The 22,317-nt window shown below is 40.6% G+C and overlaps 1 protein-coding gene across 21 annotated transcripts in view; it reads left to right on the top strand.

Annotated features, from left to right (window-relative positions):
• Positions 1-22,317, top strand: part of SORBS2 (sorbin and SH3 domain containing 2) — a 312,941-nt gene that overhangs the window by 134,255 nt on the left and 156,369 nt on the right. For 5 of the 21 annotated variants that reach the window (XM_006772692.2, XM_015569782.1, XM_015569786.1 and 2 more), the window contains exon 1: positions 6,586-6,950. The exons of 2 other annotated variants lie outside the window; for them this stretch is intronic. The gene's annotated coding sequence lies outside the window, so the exon portion shown is untranslated. Of the gene's footprint in view, positions 1-6,580; positions 6,951-22,317 lie in introns of those variants that run through there. 14 more of the 21 variants (XM_015569781.1, XM_015569780.1, XM_006772686.2 and 11 more) reach the window with 7 other exon arrangements.

Here is a 22,317-nt window from a genome sequence, read left to right as displayed (position 1 = left end):
CACCCAGATCTTCACCACACTATTGTCTGTGCCCTTGGGCTATGCATATATGCATATAAATTCCCCTGTTAGGTTAATCTCTCCCCCTCTCCACACCTCACCCCTTCCCCCTGAGACTCCTCAGTCTTTTCCATGCTTCTATGTCTCCGCATCTATTTTGTTTATCAGTTTATTTAGATTCCTCCGCCTGTGCCTCAGGGCACAAGCATAGAGACCCACGTGACTGGTCTGAAATCCCCACTCAAGTGCGTTTATTCATTGCTGAACTCTCAGGGGACTGAGGTCCCTAGACAGCCTGGCCAACAGTGAGTGCACGAGGCTACCAAGCGTCATCATTTTTGTTGCATATGCTTCGCTTTGTTTCATGTGGTTGACACAGACAAGTGCAAAAGATGTTATTACACTTCGTCTAAGGCAGTGGTTCTCAACCTTCCTAATGCCACGACCCTTTAATACAGTTCCTCATGTTGTGGTGACCCCCAATTTCATTGTTACAAATTGAACATAATTAAAGCATAGTGATTCATCACAAAAACAGTATGTAGTTATATATGTGTTTTCCGATGGTCTTAGGTGACCCCTGTGAAGGGGTCGTTCGACCCCCAAAGGGGTCTCCACCCACAGGTTGAGAACCGTTGAAAGCCTTCAGTTTGCACCCACCATGCCTGATGTCAGGGCCCACCAGTTCCTTTATCAGCATGATCTGATTTCTGGGGGCTCTAGTCGAAGAATCTCACTGCCTTTTCAATACGACTTTGAAACTCATGCCAGTGTTTCAGGCGGTCTTGCTGCCTCTCCCTAAGCACTAAAATGTCTAAGAGAATGACACATTGTTCTCCTGGAATAGTAGACAATGCTGCTAAACCGGCATAGGCCACGGAAGCCTTCAGACATTTATAGTGCAGCTCACTTTTCAAAGGACTTCAGGGGGAAACATAACCTAGAAAACAATATTCATGGGAAAACTGCATGCACTTCCTTCCTCCTGAGATCCTCTCAAATAATAGGAAGCGATGAGGAATCAATTGAGAATTCTGAGTTCTCTTGGGAAAAAATTTTAAACAACTGTCAAAGGGCTCTCAGAATGCATGTGGTCAACAAGCCACGCACATCAAAATCCCTGGAAATTGTCATGGTGTTTGAAAAAAAGACTATCTTTGGCCACATATGGAAACATAGTTATTCTACGTTTTCATTATTTAACCAACAATAACATTTACAACATGCCAGGCTTTTCTATATTCCTTTAAAATCCCTATTTTAATCCTCATAATAACCCAATGAGATAGGCCCTTGATAGAGAAGGAAACTGAGGCACAAGGAGGTGAAATCACTGGTCCAACGTTACACAAAAGCAGCAAGACCAGCATTCAAACCCAGACTCTCTGTTCTTAAGCATTATGCAGTTCTTAAAAGTTTTCTGAAACAACCAGCCAATTAAGTGAGAAGAACACTGTCTCTGCATGCAGAATCGGGAATTTTAAATGTTACCAATGTGGGCGACTTTCTCTCCCACATGATGGTTTCATTTTCTCTCCCACATGATGGATTTATTTATTTATTTATTTATTTATTTATTTATTTATTTATTTATTTTGGAGTCACCGGAGCACACAAAACCCTGGCAACCACCTGAAAAAGTGAGGCATCATTCAAAATAGTGGGCACACTTGTCTAAGGGAAGGACAAGGTGTGCCGGAGAACCAGGCCTCTCACGCCACAATACCCATCTTCCTCACCGTTTGAACAGTTGGAGAGTGGAGTTTACAAGGTCCTCTCCTGAGATATACATGGCCCCTGGGACAGTGTGGTCTTGGTCTACACCAGCTCTGCCTCAGCATACATGGTTTTAATTCGACCAATACTTGGCCAAGAACAATCTCCATTTTTATTGTGCGCTATGGAGGGAGAGAAGGAAATGCAGAACCAAACTGACTTCCAACACTACTGTCCATTTCTTCCCCTCTCACCCCTCAAAGATGGTTCCTACTTGAGCCTCTGAACCTGATCCAGTCCTGGAGAGGTTAAGGACACAGTCAACACGGTGGCCAGTCCCACTCATGACTGGCACCGGCGTTCTTGTGCCCAAGTCCTTATTGTTCAGAGCCTGCATCTCCACCCAGAGGACTTGCCTAGTGTTCTGGTTCCTCTGAGACCACGCCATGTGCTGCTTTATTCACTCTTGAGCAGCTAGGGTCCTCTGTCAGACCTGAGGAAGCATAGGTCGCTTCTTCCCGGGTCCCTCCTGCTGGTGGCTATACCCACCCAACCCTTGCTGTCAGTTTCCACTGTCTCCACCATCTGATCAGGCCTTGTCCTCCTAGCACTGGACAACCCCCTCCCCAAGCAACTGCCTGTCCCTAGGAGGAACCTGTCTGGTTTCTGGATTCTGGCCCCTGTGTGTGTGGTCTGATGGGCCCCACTGCCCATCATACTCTCAGTGCTTGCTTTTGCCCCATGAGATTTTCGATACGCAGATGCCTGAATTTCATCTAGATTACTTAAAACAAACTTTCCAGAGGTATGTCCAAGATACTGGCATTTAAAAGAATTCTCCAGATAAGTCTCATTTGTACTCAGGGAGGAAAGACACTACTTTATATCAATTTCTCACAAATGTCAGTGTGCATACACACAACCTGGGGATGTTGTTGAAATGTACTTGCTGGTTCAGGTGGTATGGGTAGGGCCTGAGAATTTCAACTTCTGAGCAAGTTCCCAAGTGATGTCTTTGATGTTGGTCCATGGACCACTCTTTACTGTAATAATCACCTGGGGACTTGTTAGAGATGCAAAATTCCAGGACCCTCCCCAAACTTACTAAATCAGAAACTGGGGGTGGGGCCCAGCAACCTATATTTTGACAGTTTGAGTCCCACTGGCCTACATGGCACTTCCCGATAGACCTTCATGCAAGCCACATATATTATGTAAAATTTCTAGTTGTCAGTTTTAAAAAGGAAAAAAAACAGGTAAAATGAATTATAACAAAACTTTTTTAACCCTATGTGTCTGAAATATTATCATCATTTCAACATATATATATACCAATATACAAATTAATTTGGTAGTATACATACTTTTTCCATAGTCAGTCTTCGCAGTCCAGTGTGTTTTTTACTCTTAAATGCTATCTCGGTTCTTACTGGCCACATGCTAAATGATCAATTGCCACATGAATCCACCATATTGGACAGTCAACTCCTACACTTATAATGATAACAGCATGAACTTTTATTGAGTGCCTGCTATGTATCTGCCACTACTTAGCCAAGCATCTTATGTGCATTATTTACATAAACACTACCACAACTCTGGGGATTGGTGCTGTTATCATCCCCACGGTACACAGAGGAGGGGTGGTGCCCAAAGCCCTATGTGGTGTTTCACCAATATAAGAAGCCCACTTTAATAGAAGCATTTCCCAATTATTTTAAATCTACTTATTTGTTAAAAAAGAAAGAAAGTTAAAGAATACAAATCGAATCATTAAGATGACTACAATTAGTACAACTGTTAAGACATCAATAGCTTATAAAAGGCATAGTAGGTGCATAAGTAGAAAAGTCCAAATTTATTATCTTCTAACCTTTTAAAATATGCCTGAGGTCCAACATGCACTTTTCTGTGACATCAAATCTGGTGAGAGGTGCTATGGACAGGCTGGTTGGTCAATGAGACCTTGGGGAACAAAGGAGACCTTTGGTGAGCCCTGTGGCAGGATGTGTCCTAAATGGAAGCAGCTAGCAGGGTCATAATCTGTTCATTAGGTGCAGATTCTAATACAAAATGATTCCAACAATAAAACCATGCACCGCATAATGGCATGTAGATCAACGATAGACCTCATATACAATGGTTGTCCCATAAGATGACAATGTAGCTGAAAATTTCCTATCGCCTAGTGATGTCACAGCCCTCGTCGTGTCATAGCCACACGCTAATGTGTTTGTGGTGATGCCGGTGAGAACAAACCTCCCACCCTGCCAGTTATATAAAAGCTTAGCTCATACAGTCATGTACAGTACATGATACTTGATGATAATAATAAACGACTATGTTACTGGTTTATGTGTTTACTATACTATACTTTTATCGTTCTTTTAGAGTGTACTTTTTCTACTTATACAAAACGGGCAGCATCCCACCTAGCAACTACAAAGGGGGCTAGAGGGGGTTGTGCACAGTGGAAGGTTTTAATAAGAAGAGGGTGGGGCAAGGGAGCTATTGAAAAAAGAAATGATTGTTTTGGGGCCAGGACACCTTTCTTTGGGGGGCCAGGGGGGAAGGGTTTTTTATCATGCAGGTTGCCTCTTCTTTCCCTGAGGGATGGAGAGGGACCACAGTGACAGGTAACCTTACTGGGGCTTGACCAGAAAATTACAGACTGGTTGATTAAGATTCCTTTTCTGGAAGAGGTTGAAATTGCAATTAGATCAGGTATTAATCTAGGTTTGTTATCATGGGCTTTTATCGGCAGTGATGCCATTTCGGGGCCTGTGGATTTTCTTTAACACTGTCAAACAGTGTGGCATGTTACACACGCAGCAGCCTCGTACATCTCCTGTGTTTACCGCATCTCTTGATAGCATCATTTCTTTCTGGTGATTGATATCATCTCAATTTGTTTTGCACAATAACCTGCTGTACAGGTTTGTAGCCTAGGAGCAAATAGCCTAGGTGATTACGACGCTGTTCCATCTAGGTTTGTGTTAAGTGCTCTCTGTGATGTGGGTAGAAGAACGAAAGCACCTAAAGAAGCACACATTTCTCAGAACACATCTCCATATGATTGTAGTTAATGCGAGGCAATGTATTGCTGTGGGAAACAGGCAATTTGGAATTTAAAAATAACAGCTGATTTGCTAATCAAATAGTTCATCTTTATTAGTTCCCATAACTTCCATTTTTCTCAAGGAAGAAAATGCATTTGTAAATGCATTTTCTTTTTATTATAAACTACTATTAGGAGGAAAAAGTAAAAACAATTTAAAATTTTCTGTCTGAGGTTAGGCTTCCATTTTTTTGTCAGAATTACCACTTATCATTTTGACCAAGTAATGTAAATATCCTATTTCAAACCAACAGATAACTAAGACTATTAACCTATGACCATTTAAAATAAATGAATGGGAAAAATGCATTATTCTACAGATATTTTCTAAAACCCTGCTATATATATTTTTAAATAAAGTTAACCTTATTTTAAAATTTGATTAGATATTTCAAACTTAGGATGCCATTTTTTATATTTAAATATCTGCATACCTTTAATATAAGTGTCTTACGTTGAAGGATTTCCTATTTTACCATGGTACTTGAAATAGAAGTCATATCTTTTTTCTTAACATAGCATGCATCATCCTCAGTATTTTCTATAATCACTTTCAGTGTCTCTCTTTAACTGCAAGGAAAGAATTGGATTTGATCTGAGTGTCTAGTAACCAACCTTCATCCTATTAATTATAAACTATCTCCTGGTGGTATTTATACTGGACTAAGGTCATAGTATCTTTCACCTCTCAGCAGAACTCATTGACTGCTAAGCATTGTCTTCCTTATGGGGACTGGGGAGTTGAAAGGACACAGGGGTTCATCCACCCAGAATAAAGGTTTTTATAAAAATACCTCAGTGTTTCCTTTGTAGGAAGCAACCAACTTTCCTTCTTCTTAGGGGTGTAAAAGGCAGAATGAAGCAATGGAAACCAGGGGTTGGTCTGACGATGCATAGCAATTCCCTTCAGTCATACTATAAAGAGATCTCATCTCCAATGGCTATGGCTTGAATAGCCTCATAGTGTGAAAAAAAAAAAAGGAGAAAAAAACTGTGAACCAATTCTATCTTTATTCTTGCTGCATTTGTGTGCTGTAAACCATTGGAAGCAAGGACGCTCTATATTTTGCCCACTCTATTCTTGAAGTGCCTGGCATATACTAGGTTAAAGAGTACTTCTCACAAATACTTGCAGAATGAATGCATGTATGCATGCACGCATGAATACAACTTCTAGATCTTAATTTATAATTCTAGAAACAAAATAAAGGCCCTAGTTTGCTGGCCATTGTTGGTGACTCAATCTGGATTATGTCTTCGTTGGTCTTCGTGGGGAGAGCAGGGGGAATTGGTGTCTGTCTGCATCATGTCACTGAATGGTCCCCAGTCGCTGCCAACAGATAAGAAACGTCAACAGCTTAACCAAGTAGCTTTCAAAAATAGCATCCTTGATGAAACTGGAAATGTGGGTGCGTGCTAGAAAGAAACCATTTGCCTTCCATCTGAAGAAAGTTCGGCTGACCACAGGTATACCTACCACAGAGATGGAACATTTGTTTTTAAGACCCATATGTAAATGAGCAAGAAAATATCAGATTGAAAGCCTTCCCTCTCCATAAGACACGAATAGAAATCTTATTTTCAATGAATCTGGCAAATCATTTTGGGGAAAAAAACAAAAACAAAAAACTTGGGGATTATGGCTAGGCACTCTGTTTCTTTAAGATTCCAGTCAAGGTTTTTATTTGTTTGTTTTCAAGAGCTCCGGGCAGTTTTCCCCAACATTTAAATGAATATTTGCACCGTAAACCACGTTGTTGTGGGTTTCCTGGTTGGTGTCCTCCCCCACCCCCTCCCGGGTAGGGGATGGGGGGTGTGGCGATCCCGACTAGATTTTTTCTTCCCTTAGCGAGTCCACCGCGGCTGCTGCTAATGCTGAAAATAGCTCAAAGGCGCTCAGAACGGTAGCACCACCCAGCAGCTGCGATCCTTTCGCTCCCTTATTTGCCTTCTCTCTGGCCTTTTCCCCCCCTTCAGACACTTGGATTGGGACTTAATCTGAAATCTCTGGAGTGCAAGACCTTCTGAAAAGGGCTAAATAAACAATCTCTACATGTAAAGGCCACTGACTCCTACTTCCTCTGCGCAGAGCGACTGGGAGCCCGGCTGCCCCGAGGTAAGAGTTTTTATTCTACAAGGATTTCATTGGTTCCTGAGACCTTTCTGGTGAATGCTTTCAAATAAATGATTTAGAGTGGGAATAAGCGGGGGGCTGCGAACGGTCTCCAGGTTTTTGGGTGCCCCCCGTTACAGCAGAAGCCTCTGTGCATGGGGGTTGGGGGGGGAGATGAGGGGGAAGCGATTTTAAACTTTGCTTCACGCTCTCTGTCCCCCGCCTGTGCCTGCGCTGCCCAGACCTCCCCGCCCTGACCCCACGCAGCAGCCCCCCTGGCAGGCACCACAGTGTTGGGTTGTGTTTTTTTAAAGGAAAAAGATGCAACCGCCCGAATAAAGAAAATCTATGAGTAATTGTTCCTGAGGGACGGGGAGCAAGCTCTCTTTTCTGTGGTTCTCTGGGAGATCGCCCTGCGCGCACTCCTAGCTGGCCGTGGAGCGGTGTGCCGGGCGGTTTGCTGTTTGTGTCTTCCTGGCGCGGTTGGCTGACCCGCTGGGGCCGGAGGACTCCCTCCCCGGCTGGAAGCCTTGCCGGCAGGTTTCTCGCACGTGACGATCTAATTTTCTGGAAGCTCCCCGCGCCTCCCCGCCACCCCTCCGCGCGCGCGCTCATCGTCCTGCCAAGTACTTTGATCTGTGGACTTTAACTTCAAACACGGCGTTTGCTTTGATTGTGGGTATTGACTGCGGTCGGTGAAAAGTCTTTTTGTTCCGTGCGTCGAAATCACTTCCTGGGGGTGAACTCTTGGGCTTTGGTTCTCCCTCTGCTACCTCTTGGGTTTTACTTGTGCGGAGACCCCTACCTGCAAGGAAAAGACTGTGTCTCCCCGCCAGGCTCTCCCACCACCGAGGCTGGGAGGAATTGTTGCCTTCTGTGCGGCTGGCCACAAGTTAGCAGGAGACATGTACATGGAGAGCCTTCTAGCACCCCCCACCCCACCCCCCACCCCTCGATTTCCCGCTGCCTCACAATCACCACGTGTCTCCAGGCCTAACTGTTGCCTTTTAGCATGAACACAGATATCCTTGGTATTTACTGATTCTCGTTTCCAAAACAGTCTATTGATATCGCAGATCACATGTCAAAAGAAAGCATGTATGTTAAACATAGGGTGATCTTCTGGGTAACTTTAAAAAAAAGAACAATTAAAAAGAAAGGAAGAAGGGGGAATTTTTAAAAAGGAAAACTAGGGGGAAAAAAACCCCTGGGTAGCCAAAAGCCTGTTATGCCAGTGAAGCTTCTGCTGAATGAGGGATAAGGAATGAAAAAAATGTATTTCCTAAAATAGGCCATGTAGCACTTTCTAGCCATTCAATCAACTTTTAAGTGTTTTCTTTAAAGAAAGTTCCTGTGTGTATTACACTTGTTCGTTACCCTTTTCTTCCCTCCCCTCGCCCCCTCCCTCAAAGCAGAGAGAGGGAATTTTCAAAGTCCTCAGCCTGATACTCAAGACTGACTTTGCTGGCAAACTGTCCCCACCTGTTCTGATGAAGGTTAGGGCTAGAAGGAGCCCAATGCCGTCCGGGGCTGTTGAAGTCCCCAGCCAGGACTGGGGCTCCTGGGAGCTGGCACATTGGGTTCCCCGCACTCTGCACCTTGCTGGGAGGGAAGGGAGCCAGTGGCCACAGGACACGGTTTCAGAGCGGAGGAGCTGGGGAGAAGGCTATGGGAGAGGTTCCTGGGGATCAGGTGCAATAGAGTCTCTAGAATGTGGACTAACAGCAAGAAAACTCGGAGATGTTCAGTCCAGTTTTTATTTCCAACATCTGGACATTTAATTGCTAACCCCTCACCCCCCACTTCAAATCTGCCTTCTAAGGAGCATACCAATGATCACATTTCTGTGATGCGTCAAAACTTTAAATCTTCCAGTTATTTTAAGTGTGTACTTCTCTGCCTTTGAGGGGCTAGTATGCCCCCCCACACACCCCCTCAGTATTAGGGAGCTCTGATGTGGCATCGCTGAGTGCAAATGTCCTGTCACAGGCAACACAGGTTCAGGTGCAGAGTCCAATGGCACCAGGACGACATGGGTCAGGAAGGTGTCAGACGGCCATTCCATTCTCGGTGGGCAAGCCATTGTTCCCTGTGCTGCTGCTGTTGTTTTGTTCCTTTGTGTCTCTTCACCCCTTCATTTTCTTCTGAAACTGGATTGTTTGAACGTGAAACTCCAGGTGAAAGCTCGCCAAAGCCACCGAGTTTCACGCAGCTTCCACATGAAAGGATTCTACCCGGCCTTGCTCGAAACTTGGCCCATGTTTTGCCCAAAGTTTCGTGAATGTCAGCGAGGCTGGATTTGAAACCTAATCCCAAGCCAGGTGACTTCTAGGGACGTGGAGGCTTCCCTGTCTGAGTGTAGAACCTGTCAAGCAAGGCCGTCCCTTATTTTCATGCCTCCCGCGGCACTGCATGGGTACACACGTTTTTTCTTCCCCCAAGAAACTCCCATTTGTTTTATGACATTTGAAAGCCAGGTTCAATCCTAATATGAGTTTTTATAGCTGTGGTATTTAAGCATTGGCAACTCCGAGTCTGCATTTTAAATTCCTGCACAGCCTGAACCACAGTGGTGTGAACATGTTGGTATAATTCAGCTGAAGGAAGTCCCCGGAGAGTCCTGGAATGTCTTTCTTTGCTTAAATATACCTCTGTGCCCATGCGGAACAAACAGTAACATTTTGTCCTGGCCCGTCTGCTTGACAGTATGCTTTTTGTTCGCGCTCCAAAGGTGGTGTCAAATATATTGGTGGAAAAAAATAATAAACTTCCAGCTAATTTTTTTTTCGCCTGCTCAAGTGATATACTCTTAGGGAACATAGTAAGCCTTGAAAACTTCAGTACTATTATTTGTAATGTAGACTGAGACTAAAGGGGTACTCAACGGAGTCAATTTCCATCAGAAAAGGGTGGTGACTTGGAGCTGATGTGTGTATTGAACAGTCAGACAGGGCGAGGTTGTCAAGGTGTGTATGTGCTGGTGGAGGTAGAGGCCCGTGGAGAGGAAAGGCGATTTGTAAACTGTATTCAGCAAATCTGTCACATCTAAAACAAAAATGATCAAGCCCAGGATCCAAAAGCATTCCTTTCTTCTGTTGATCATCTAAATTTGTGTTGGCTGAATGTTGCATTTTGGGGGGTATTATTATTATTATTGAGGACAGCAAAGATTACATTCTGATCATTAGGATTCCAGAAATGGCAAATAACCTCCCATGAAAATATGACCAATTGGGAGACCCATGCAGTTGTAAATGAAGCTGCAAGAGCCAGTCTCAGAAAGATCACGGGGTCTGTGCCCATTAGAGATGCGAGGCCCAGGAAACCATGAGTTGATGTGTCATGTTATTAGTTGGAGGGTTTCTGAATTCATTTGAAGAATTTTCATAAAAATTAATTTGTGACCTCGCTAAAGATTTAGTTGGACTGAATTTAGTGAGATTTAGAGATAGTTATTCATTACAAAATTAAATTATGAAATTTCATTTTGAAGATTTTGTAGTCAGATTTTTGTTTCATAAACTAGACTATTAAAGATGCAGTTTGCATTTTAGCAGGTGATTTGCAAAATGACTGTCATTGATCCCATACTACGTAAAGCTTTTGAAAAGCTCACAGTAACAAAACTCGCGGGTCTTCCGTGTAGGAGCTGCACTTTAACACTGACTTCACTATTCATTGCGTAGCATTTACCAACATATCTGATTTTTTTTTAAATATATTCTATTGACCTTTCACAGAGAGGAGGGGAAAGGGATAGAGAGTTAGAAACATTGATGGGAGAGAAATACTGATCAGCCGCCTCCAGCACACCCCCTACTGGGGATGTGCCCGCAACCAAGGCACATGCCCCTGACTGGAATCGAACCCAGGACCCCTGAGTCCGCAGGTCCACGCTCCATCCACTGAGCCAAACCGGCCAGGGCCAACATATCTGATTTTTATATCCCCAAACTAGTGCAATGAGTAGAGGAGAGGAAGATGCTCAAATAGAGGTGCTAGAGAGAAACAGGAGAAAACAATCAGGACCATCTTGCAAGGGGGTTCACTAAACACATAAAGGTAGAAGGAGCTCAACATTTTGAAAACAACCATCACCCTGGTTGGTTGGAAAGGAGAAAGGGTAAAATACCAGGTGGCAAATAAACACCAAACTTGTGCATATGCAAACTTGCTTTAAATCAAAATGTGACCTTCGTTCAAGAATGACCACACTGGTCATTTGAGAATGCAAAAATCAGCCTCTGACACATCTTCTCTTGTGCTTAATTTACTCCCAGAAAATGGAGTCCATATAACACTTACCCATTCCACAAGGATATATATCTATTTTTTTTAAATATATTTTTATTGATTTCAGAGAGGAAGGGAGAGGGAGATAGAAACATCAATGATGGGAGAGAATCATGGATCAGTTGCCTCCTGCACAGCCCTCACTGGGGATCGAGCCCGCAACCCTGGGCATGTGCCCTTCACTGGGATCGAACCCAGGACTCTTCAGTCCGCAGGCTGACGCACTATCCACTAAGCCAAACCACAAGGATATATTATTAAAACTTAAATGTATAGAAGCATGGCATTTGTGTTCCTAAAAGAAAAAAAAAAATTAGTTTCGGTCTGATCAGACCATGATGTCACAAAACAAAGTCCTTCCCTGATGAACCAAAGAGGATTATTTGCCTGAAACAGATAAACAGTCATTTCCAGGAAAGTCATCATTCTCCACCTAACCTTTTATTTGTTATTTGGATGTTATCATTTTCTCTGAAATAATGCTTTCATCATTACAGTGCCAAAACACCTCAAGGGTCCCAAAGCATTCTCTCAGCTACCCAAGGTGGACTGTCAAAAAGATGTGGGCATTTCTTGTAGGTTTATATGTAGACAGTGTTGTCAGGACACAGGTCCCCTTAAAGCCCCTCTCATCCTGAGCTTCATCATGGAGTAGGAGACCCTGGTGACCCTCTGAACCACTCTGATCCCCAGGGGACATTGCAGCCCACTGGGGCTTGAGTTAAAGTAGAGAACAAAGAAGGCAACTCCTCTTACCTCTGTCCTTGGGCTGAGGCCTCCCTACAGCTCTTGCTCTAACTTTTCTTTTTCTCATGGCATTATTATCCCTCTTTTCTGTTATTTCCACTCCTCTCCCTTTTTTTAAATAAAGATTTTTTATTTATTTTTAGAGAGAGGGGAAGGGAGGAAGAGAGAGGGGGAGAGAAACATTGCAACCCGGGCATGTGCCCTGACCGGGAATTGAACCGGCAACTTCTCAGTGCAAGGGAGGACACCCAACAAACTGAGCCACACCAGCCAGGGCTCGGCTTCTCTTATTCTGGCAAGAACACAGTCTTCCCCTGCAGACTTCACCGTCCTTGAATTGTTGGAGGAGGAAAAAGCCCGAGGTCTCTAGCTCTGTGGGCTGCCAGTTTCACACACATGGCAAAGCTCGCCCATGGGCCCCTAAGTTAGAAGAACATTCTCTTGTGTCTCACAGTTAGTTTGTGTTTAGTAACTGTTGAATAATTCATATCAGAATAAAAATAAAATGGGCATGAGGGCAGCCCTATAGGTCAGTTTTTGCCTAATATCTTTCTTCTGTTCCAAGATCCTATCCAGAACGCCAGAATACAGCCCTGGCTGGCATTGCTCAGTGCTTAGAGCCTCAGCCTGTTTGATTCCCAGTCAAGGGCATGTACCTGGGTTGCAGGTTCGATCACTGGCTCTGGTCGGACTTAAGAATGTGTTAAGGCAAGCCCAGCCTAAATTGTACTAAAAATTATTAATGAATACAGAAGTGATTCTAAAACCATATTTTGAGTATTTTATCTTAAAAAACAAAATTATTAAGACCAATTTTGTGCCCTGGCCAGGTAGCTCTGTTGGTTAGAGCATCGTCCAATATGCCAAGGTTGTAGATTCAATCCCCGGTCAGGGCACATACATGAATCAACCAACGCATGAATAAATAAGTGGGACAACAAATCAATGTTTCTCTCTCTCTCTCTCTCTCTTTCTCTCAAATCAATAATTTTTTTTTTAAAAAAGGATACTGTATTACATTTAGTCATCATGTTTTCTTAGACTCCTCTTGGCCATGACAGTTTATCAGCCTTTCCTTGTCTTTGTTGGCCTTGATAGTTTTGAGGAGTACTGGTCAGGTATTTCATAGAACATCTTTGTGTTAGAATTTGTCTGTTTTCTCATGATCAGAGCAGGGTTATGGGTCTTGGGGAGGACGACATTCTCAATATCTCACATCAAGGATACATACCACTAACATGAGGTAGCACTGTAGATGCTGACCTTGATTACCTGTCTGAAGGAACGTTGGTTTATCCACTGGAATGTTTATCCACTGGAATGTTTCTCTTTCTCCCCTTTTCCAAACTGCACTCTTTAAGAAGTAACTTTGTGCAGCCCACACTGACAGAGTAGAGTTATGCTCCTCCCCCCGGTAGAGCATCTACATAAATTATTTGAAATTTTTCTGTGTGGGAGATTTGTCTTCCCAATTTACTTAAGTTCAATCATCCTATCTAATGAAAGGGTAATATGCAAATTAACCATCATTCCATCACAAAGATGATGGCGACCATAGCCACAAGATGGCAGCGCCCAGTCCCCTCAGCCCCACTGGAGTCCCCTAGTCCTGGGGGGTGGGGCAGCTGCTGAGAGCGGCAGCGTGAGCAGCCTGGCGGGAGGCTTGCATCATCACCATGGCAACGAGGCAAGCGTCCCACTCTAGCTGTGGAGGGCCTCTAGGCAGCATGCTTCCCGCCCTGGCCATGGAGTGCCTCTGGGCAGTGTGCATGCATGTGCAGAGAGGCCAGGGCAGGACACGGAGAGCCTCTGGGCTGCAGAGAGCCTCTGGGCAGCAGGCGGGGAGCGGCCAGGCCCCACAGAGAGCAGAGAACCATGGGCAGTGGGCCTAAGCCATCAGGGCTCCTGGATAGGAGAGGGCTCCCCTGAGGGCTCCCAGATTGAAGAGGGTGCAGGTTGGGCTGAGGGACCCCGCCCCCCCTACGTGCATGAGTTTCGTGCATCAGGCCTCTAGTTTACTTATAACAGAATGAATGCATAGATATTTATTTTATGCTTTAGATTATAATTTAATACAACTTTTCTTATTTTTTTGCTCAAATTTTTCCACCTTTGGCTATTGGCAGCTTTTGCTTGGCTTCTATGTCCCTTTGACATATTCCTGTCATTGTGAGTTTTTCTTTTCCTTACCTGGTATCACAAGATACCTAGGCTCATTTTGTATATTTCCTGCCTCAGTCCTAGAATCAATCATCTCTTCAAGAAGCCCTGGTTTCCTTTATTGAAAAATGGTATTACAAACCAAGACCAGGGCATCCATTTTAATTTCTGAATATGACCTTATCAGCCACCTATTTTTTTAAGAAAATTTTCATTTTGTTTATGAGTTTTCAGTTTGTAGCTGGAAATACCTTGATGTATAAAAAGATAATCTTTCCTGCTTTTTCGGATTAATAGGCTACATGTGACCCTTGAATACTCCCCTGTCCATCCTTTTGAAACAAATTCAATTAAATATGATCATCTCTGTTTGTCATTGTTAATTTTGGTAGGAGATTCATAGTCTTAGATGTGGTCCTCAAAAGTCTTAAATGAAGTCTTCAAATGTTTATTCCTTAAATAAATGTAAGGACATCATGCATTATTTACAATTTGATCCATCAAGACTATTAAATGAATATGGGATTCTGTTACCAAGCCTTCCACTTACTCTGTGCAAAGAACTGTGCCACAGACAGATGAACAGTCTGGTGAGACAGTCAGATAATAACAGTTGGTAGGAGAAGATGGATGATATAGAGGTCCACGGTGCTGTCAGACCACAGAGCTGGGGTTGAGAGTCAGGTGTCTATAATGCTTAAAAACCAGAGATGTTATCACAAATAGAAAAACTGTATTTGAATTGGACTTTGGGTCAGATAAGAGGGTATTCAAATGTAAGAAGGTGATTATGACTAAAGACTCAGAAAAAAGACAGCTCAGTACCCAGAGAATATCCAGAAGTCTGGTATAGCAAGAACTTAGGTCTGATGGGAGTGTCCCTGGAAAGGGTATTGGGTTGGCATTCATTTATTGAGAAGAAAATTTTCATAATTAGGTATACATATGTTAGTGTTATTGCTGATCGACATTCAAAATGATTAGAAGTGAAACACCGGACAGCCCTTCAAGTAGATGTAGCTGAGAAGAAAGGGACAAAGATAAGAATAGTAGAAATGAGAGGAGATCAGCTGGTGTGGAGCATGAGGCATCAGGACTATTCGGTACTTCCTCTAACTAGACTTTGTCCTAGAAACTAAAACTCTACCCGCAAAATAATTGCACCTGTAATTTTATTTAATATTCAGTATTATCAGAGATAATAAGTTGTGTTTTTATTGTTTCACCAAATACATAGCTGTGTCATATTCAATAACTACTTTGATTTCCTTAATTATCTATTTTAATATAGGGTGGTATTACTATTAATATGGGGTTGGTCATGCAGGTATTATATACCCAGTGTACAGGTGAGGACAATGACACCCAGATAAGTTGCTGCATCATCCACATTATCTCCCTACTAAATAGCAAATGGTAGTTTGACACTCATGTCCAGATCTTTCAAAGTGTGTCATTCCACCCAGTTATAAAATACAAAAGTATAAAACGGTTTAGAAACAATAGCCAAAGCATAACAAGAAAACTATTGGTCCAGGCAATAAAGGAGATATTTTCTAATCATAGCAAGTTTTAATTTTCTATACTTCACTAAGTGGAAAACATAAGCAAAAGGGAGATGAGGATTACAGAGAAAGACAGGAATGTGCCAATGGAATTAATGAACCAAAAGTTAGGAGTTGGCTGATTGAAACAAAAGATGCAGGACAGTAAAAAGAATGAGGTTAGTAACTTGATACAGTGTAAATAAAATAGTGTACTCTCTTATGAAAGTCAGTTCAATATTAAAAAGGATAGAATAGAAATGTTAATCTCTTGTTCTAAAGACAAAATTGGGCCTGAAAAAAGGAATTGAATTTAGTTCAATGGAAAAATACATGTACGATGTGTTTTCAAAGCATCATATTTTGATTACTTTAAGTATTGCATTTCCTGGTCCAAGTACAACTTTGAATTGGTTTAATTCTAGTAGAGCTGTTGCTCTTGACATGTATTCAGCTCAGTGGTACTTGGTTCAATTTTGCAAACCTAAGAAATTTGGTTGGTTTTGAATTTAGCTCCAAGTAGCATTCAGAAATTTTGTTTTTGTTTGAACTGACTGTTTAAATATTTTAAAACTATGCAGCACTCAACTTTTAAGACAAATTCTTAATGTTAAAGACATCCACGAGTGTTGAAAAAAGTTAAGAATGGGAAACTATAAAAAAAAAATATGGCTACCTACACTTGAAGTTTGATTAGAAACCACACCCTGTGGTACCAGCAGAGCTAATTACTGGAAAGTATGGCCTAGCGTCTCGTTGACCTTCAAGTGCACATCTATAAATAGACCACAACAGTGAGCTTGAAGGATTCACAGGGGAGTGGTAGGATAAAGAAGGAAATTTTGTGCTAATGCAAGAAGGGTGTTAAATGTCAAAGGTCTAGGCCTCATTCTGAAGTAGGAAGTAGTCATTGTCCCTGACTTTAGGGCAGTAGCATGATAACTTTGGGAAGAAGTAAATAGCTGTGTCACCTCTTAGTGGTGGCGTATAAATAACAACTCAAATTGTTGACCATAAAAATCATTTTATAATTTGAAATATGTTATTTTACATTTTTATCTAACTTAGTTAAACATAAAATTTTAAATCAATCATGTTGTTTTATTAATTTGTTTTAAAAATGTTTTTATAATTTGAAATGTTTATATATGACATATAAGCAATTGTTTACAAAGTTTTTAAAATAAAAATTAATAGTTTACTATTACTATTTCTGACAAAAGTAAATCATTAAAATTTACTTTGTATATCAAACATGATTATTTTCCTTCAAGGCAGAATAAAACCAAAATAAAATACAAACAAGTTTTGAACTTTATATTACTACCACAGAAGATGTAGTTTATGATTAAAAAAAAAAAAAACAACTCTTAAAAACCAGGTAAAAGAATAAAAATCTGAGTGAAATGGAAAATTCAATTAGGGGCAATTTTTGTAGAAAGAATAATGTTTCCTTTTTGGGAAAAAGACATTTTAAGATGGCTCTTGGTCTTCAACACAAAATATATTTCATTTTAGTTTGTGTTTGAGCAACTTTACTTTTAAAATTAATGAATGCATTTCATGTCCCAAAATTCATTTAGAATTGGCACTTGGGTTTTCTTTGTCTCATGTGGTGAGAGCCACAGCTTGTGTAAAAACTTGTATAAACTTGTCTGGAAACAAAGTGATAATTTTTATGTTAATGTGAGAAAACTTGATTGCAGTTAGATTTTTATCCTCCTTATCTATTTTGGAAATTAAAATTAAACAAAAAACACAGAGCATTAAAAATCATGTGTGCACCTCATAGTTTTATACATTCACATACATCCTTTTTCTAATCAATATTCTGAATGAGTAAATGAGAGCATAGGTGTAAAAACACTTGGCAGAAGACCATATGGTGTAGCTGGTACATTTAACACTTGGCTGTGCTTATTAAGAAGAATGATCTACATGTAATAAATCAGGAAGGAAGGAAAGTAGAGTTTCCCAGTAAAATCAAATAGTGTTTTTAACGAAAAGAGATAATGACTTTTAATGCCTTAACCAATTTAATTATCAAATGAAATATTGTCAAAAGGATCTTTTTATGCTCCTCCAATCATCACTTATTGCTTCCTTTCACCATTAAATATGAATTATATGGGCTCAAGGTTTAAGACTTTACACTCTAACACTTGGACTATAGACCAATTTAAATGTGAAAAACATTGATAAAATCTAAAACAACCTTCCAAGAAAAAAACTCACAAGCAAACAAGGAATTGCTTTAACCTTAAAAAAAAATAAATAAGTAAATGAATAAAATAAAAATAAAGAAATTAAAAACCTATGTCATAAAAGTGCACAAAAATATATGGACTAAAAAATAAGAAATTCAGATAATGGTTGCCTCTGGAGGCAGGGAGTATATTTCAATGAGAGAGGTAGACAACAGGCTTTAATTGAGTCCATGATGTCTTATGTTTTAGGTGAATGATGGGCACATGGATGTTAGTTATATTATTCGTTTCATCTTTTGAACATCTGAGTAAAGACCTGCATCGAAAAGTCCTTTTCCTCTATCTCCCATGCCCTAAATCTAAGATGTGTTCTATACACAGAATAAGTTTATCAGATGCTAACAATATTAATTATTTTTACTTAAAACAGCCCAGATTTTCTGAAAATTTACAAATAGAAAATAATACAACTGTTATCGTGTTTGACTTAGATTTCTATATTTTTGGTTAGGGCCCAAAACTTCTATAAGTGGTGAACTAGGAAAGAAAATGAATTTTTTTCTTTAGCAGACAAATATCTTTTATAAACCACCATTGAAGATCATTTCTATAGGATGTATCATTCCACAAGGCATTGTTGCATACAATTCATAGTACCTACCTAATGTGATACTTACTCTTTAAATTATTCGATAATTTGTCATTATTCTTTATGAGAATTTGTAATGGGGTTTGAATCCAGTGGTGAATAAGCTTATCATATTTTCCTGTTTGAAGATGCTCTGTGCAGAAAGTGTTTGGAAAGTGGTTTCATAGAGGCAATACTCTATAAGACCCTGAAAACATGATATTATGCCAAACGAGGACTGCTTATATTCAATACTTAGTAGTCCTCCTCCTGAAATTTAATTTATTCAAAAGATTTACATACACACAACTGTTACTTAATTTTTACACTTAACACCTCTTTGATGTGGGGAGGTGGGGAAACCTCATGGTTTTTCATTACCGTTTGGCAAGAATCAATGCTTAACTTTGAGAATTTTTATTTTGATGTTTTCTATTTGTGCTACACTTGGTATGCCAAAATGGAAATGCTGGAAGACATCACTATCTTGTTAAGAGTTGACAAATGATGGCTAATACTGAATGACTTTTTTCTATTTTTTTTTTTTAGTATTATTATTACAAGTAATTTTACATGTAGTCTGAAAGTTCAGCATAAGCAAAAAGTTCATAATTTTATATCATACAATTCAAAGAAAAGAGATTTTCTATATTTCTAGGTAAAGACCATGAAAGTATATAAAATTATATAAATGGGACACTAACACATGGGAGAAATTGTGAAGTTCTAATAACACAAAGAATAACTTTGAATTTCCTCATGTCATCGTTACTAAAGCTGAGGAAGCAAATATTACATAACCAGCCCACAGTACTGTTTGGAAGCAAATGTGAGAAGGCCTTCCGATCAGGCCCCACTGATTCCCTGACCTTCCTTAGAATTTCTTCTCCTTCGCCTTCTGTGATGCAGCCATGTTCCTCCAATCTCTGATTACTCCTGAATTCCACTTACAGGTGCCTTTCTTTGCTTGACTTTAATGCTATTCCCTTGGGTTCTGTCCCTCTTACTTAATCTCCCCAGAGTTTTCTCTTGACAATAATCCCCAAATCTATGTCTGTATCCCTGATCTCTCAGGAGTTTCAGACACATTTCCAAGTAACTGGTAAACATCTCATTTGAATGTGTGCCACATACCTCAGACTCAATAGGTCTAAAACTCATCTCCCAACTCCCAAGCTGCTCTTCTTTCCCAGGGCTATATCTTAATAACTGTGCCACCTACTTATTCAGGATTAGAATTTTGAGCATTCAAATTGTAGACATACCCACGTAGTCACTACTCATTGATTCTACCTGCCCACATATTTTTAATATCCATCACTGGCCTAGCTAAATGGCTGTTGCAACCTTCTTGATTCGGATTTCTCAATAGTGTCCTGACCACTATTTACGTTCATTCTCTCTGCCATCCAATTTCATCCCTTGAGGCCAGAATTATTTCACCAAAACGAACAGGCTTTGCATGTGGCCTTCCCATCTCCCAAACTCCATATCCTACAGCGACTACATTCATTTGGCTTTCTCTTCAGAACCTAGAAAGAGGACCATGCCAACCAAAGGAAGTAAGCTCAGTTCACGCTTTAAGCATAAATAGCCCTGTGTTTTTCCACATAAAAGGCAGAGGTGGCAAGTGTTCCAGATTCAATAATAAGGAAAAGGTGGGGCTCGTTGTACCAGGCATAGAATAGAGATCCAATGTCATCCTGGTACTTACCTCAAAGAGCCCTTTTCCTCATACTCTCTGCCTGTTTCACTGCCATTGTGTACTGATAGGATGGTTGTAAACAAATGCTAAATGATAAATGTTTTGTTATCATGTCAGCATGCAGAGTTTTAAACCACCAACTCCATACGATGCATATGTGATAGTGCAAGGAGTCTTTAAGAAATCAATGACCGAAGCTACATAAAATTAGATCCTTATGACAAGATTTCATTCAATGAATATGAAATTGCTTAAGACATTAAAAGTCATTATCTTGTGGACACTCAAAACAATATTTGGTCTTACTATTAAAGTCTTAATTTCCTTCCTTTCTAATTTATAGGTAAGATCATTTGCCTTAAATATAAGCACAGCCAAGTGGTAAGTGTACCAACCTATCATGTGCAGTAAAAATACAGGACCAGGTATGGAATCACAGCATAAAGGTCCCATTCATTGAATTACAGTATTACTATAATTAAAGTAAATGTAATTTTATCTGATATGAAGGAGGAGATTCTAAATACCCATCCTCAAGATCTTTTAACATTTATGGCATCCTTGATCTTCATGTCATTTAATCAGTAATCATTTGTTGAGTCTGCTCCGTGCTGTGGCCTGACCTCTGGGCGGTCAGTCACCAGGGACCACTAGTCTTTCCCCCCTCATGGAGCTTATAGTGCAGTGAGAGACAGTTACTGGAAGGTAGTTGCCCGAGTAGCCACATAATTAAACTTGCAATAGAGCTATGATAGAAAGATGCATGAGGGGATGAGCAGAACCCACAATTTTGAGAACCAAAGGTCAATGACAACTTCAAGTGAAGAACTTGGGGTGGGAATGGGAGGAGGCATTGCACTACTCTGAGAATGACAGCCCCTTTGGTCAATAGCTGAGTGTGAAAAATAAAGAGATATGGCCAGAACTTCTCCAAAAACAGATACACCAGTTATCACCATGAGCAGCCACTCCCTAAATACAAGTGAACTTATGTAATGGCCTTTCTCTCTTGGGGAAAGTATCTTTAGAACGACAGCTAGCTATACTAGTATGTATAAATTCCCCGTGGATTATAGAGATAGTGTTGTATTTGCACCTATCTAAATATTGAAGGAGTTTGATTTCTGAAAGATGTGCGAACGATGAATGTGACTCTGAGAAAACTTTATTTGAGCTTTGAGTAAGGGTTTTCAAGATAAACATCCAGGAAACGTCTAACAGAGGGATATTGAAGGAGAGTTTCTCAATGAATAAAGACCTTACTGATTGCGGAATATTTTGACATATGTTCAGGTGTTTGCTCTGAGGCATGCAAGGAGTTAAAGGTAAAAGAAAATGTTTAAAGTTTCCTTCCTCACTTTGAACTACAGTTCAAAGAAATACCTAATTTTGATGTAAAAGATATATTTATTTTATCAACCAACGCAAATGTGTATGTGTATGTTTCTGTGTGTGTGTGTGTGCGTGTGCGTGTGTGTGTGTCTAATGTGTCTAAATTAAACTTTGTGGTTGGGGTTATATCTGTTAATTTGTATTATCTTACTTGAGATAGCAATAATTTAAAAAATATATTTTCTGCTTTAATAGTATGATAACAACTTCTTCAGAGTAGGGTTGGCAACGATTTTTTCTTCTGCTCCTTATACTCATTCACATTTTTGAAATCAGCAACAAGATTGATTTTAAGGATAGCAATGTTTTCAAATAAAAATGTCTGCTGCAACTAAAAAGAGAGAGAAGTTGGTTTTGATGCGTTACACTTTTTTATTTTTCTGGATATGTCCATGGCAATTTATGAATTACCGTTTAGAGCTCAAGAGTTTCTGCACCACCGGTCTTATTGTGTAAACCAGGGGTCCTCACACTTTTTAAACAGGGGGCCAGTTCACTGTCCCTCAGACTGTTGGAGGGCCGGACTATAGATGAAAGAAGTTAAAAAAAAAAATTATGAACAAATTCCTATGCAAACTGCGGCGGCAAAAACACCCGACGGGTCAGATAAATGTTTTCGGCAGGAGCGGTGGCAAAAACACCCGGCGGGCCAGATAAACGTTTTCGGTGGGCCATAGTTTGAGGACCCCTGGTG

Source organism: Myotis davidii, unplaced genomic scaffold (genome assembly GCF_000327345.1).
Source record: "Myotis davidii unplaced genomic scaffold, ASM32734v1 scaffold184, whole genome shotgun sequence".
Classification (NCBI taxonomy): Eukaryota; Metazoa; Chordata; class Mammalia; order Chiroptera; family Vespertilionidae; genus Myotis; species Myotis davidii.
The sequence above is the reverse complement of the archived record's forward strand: the minus strand, read 5'-3'. Positions and strand labels throughout refer to the sequence as shown.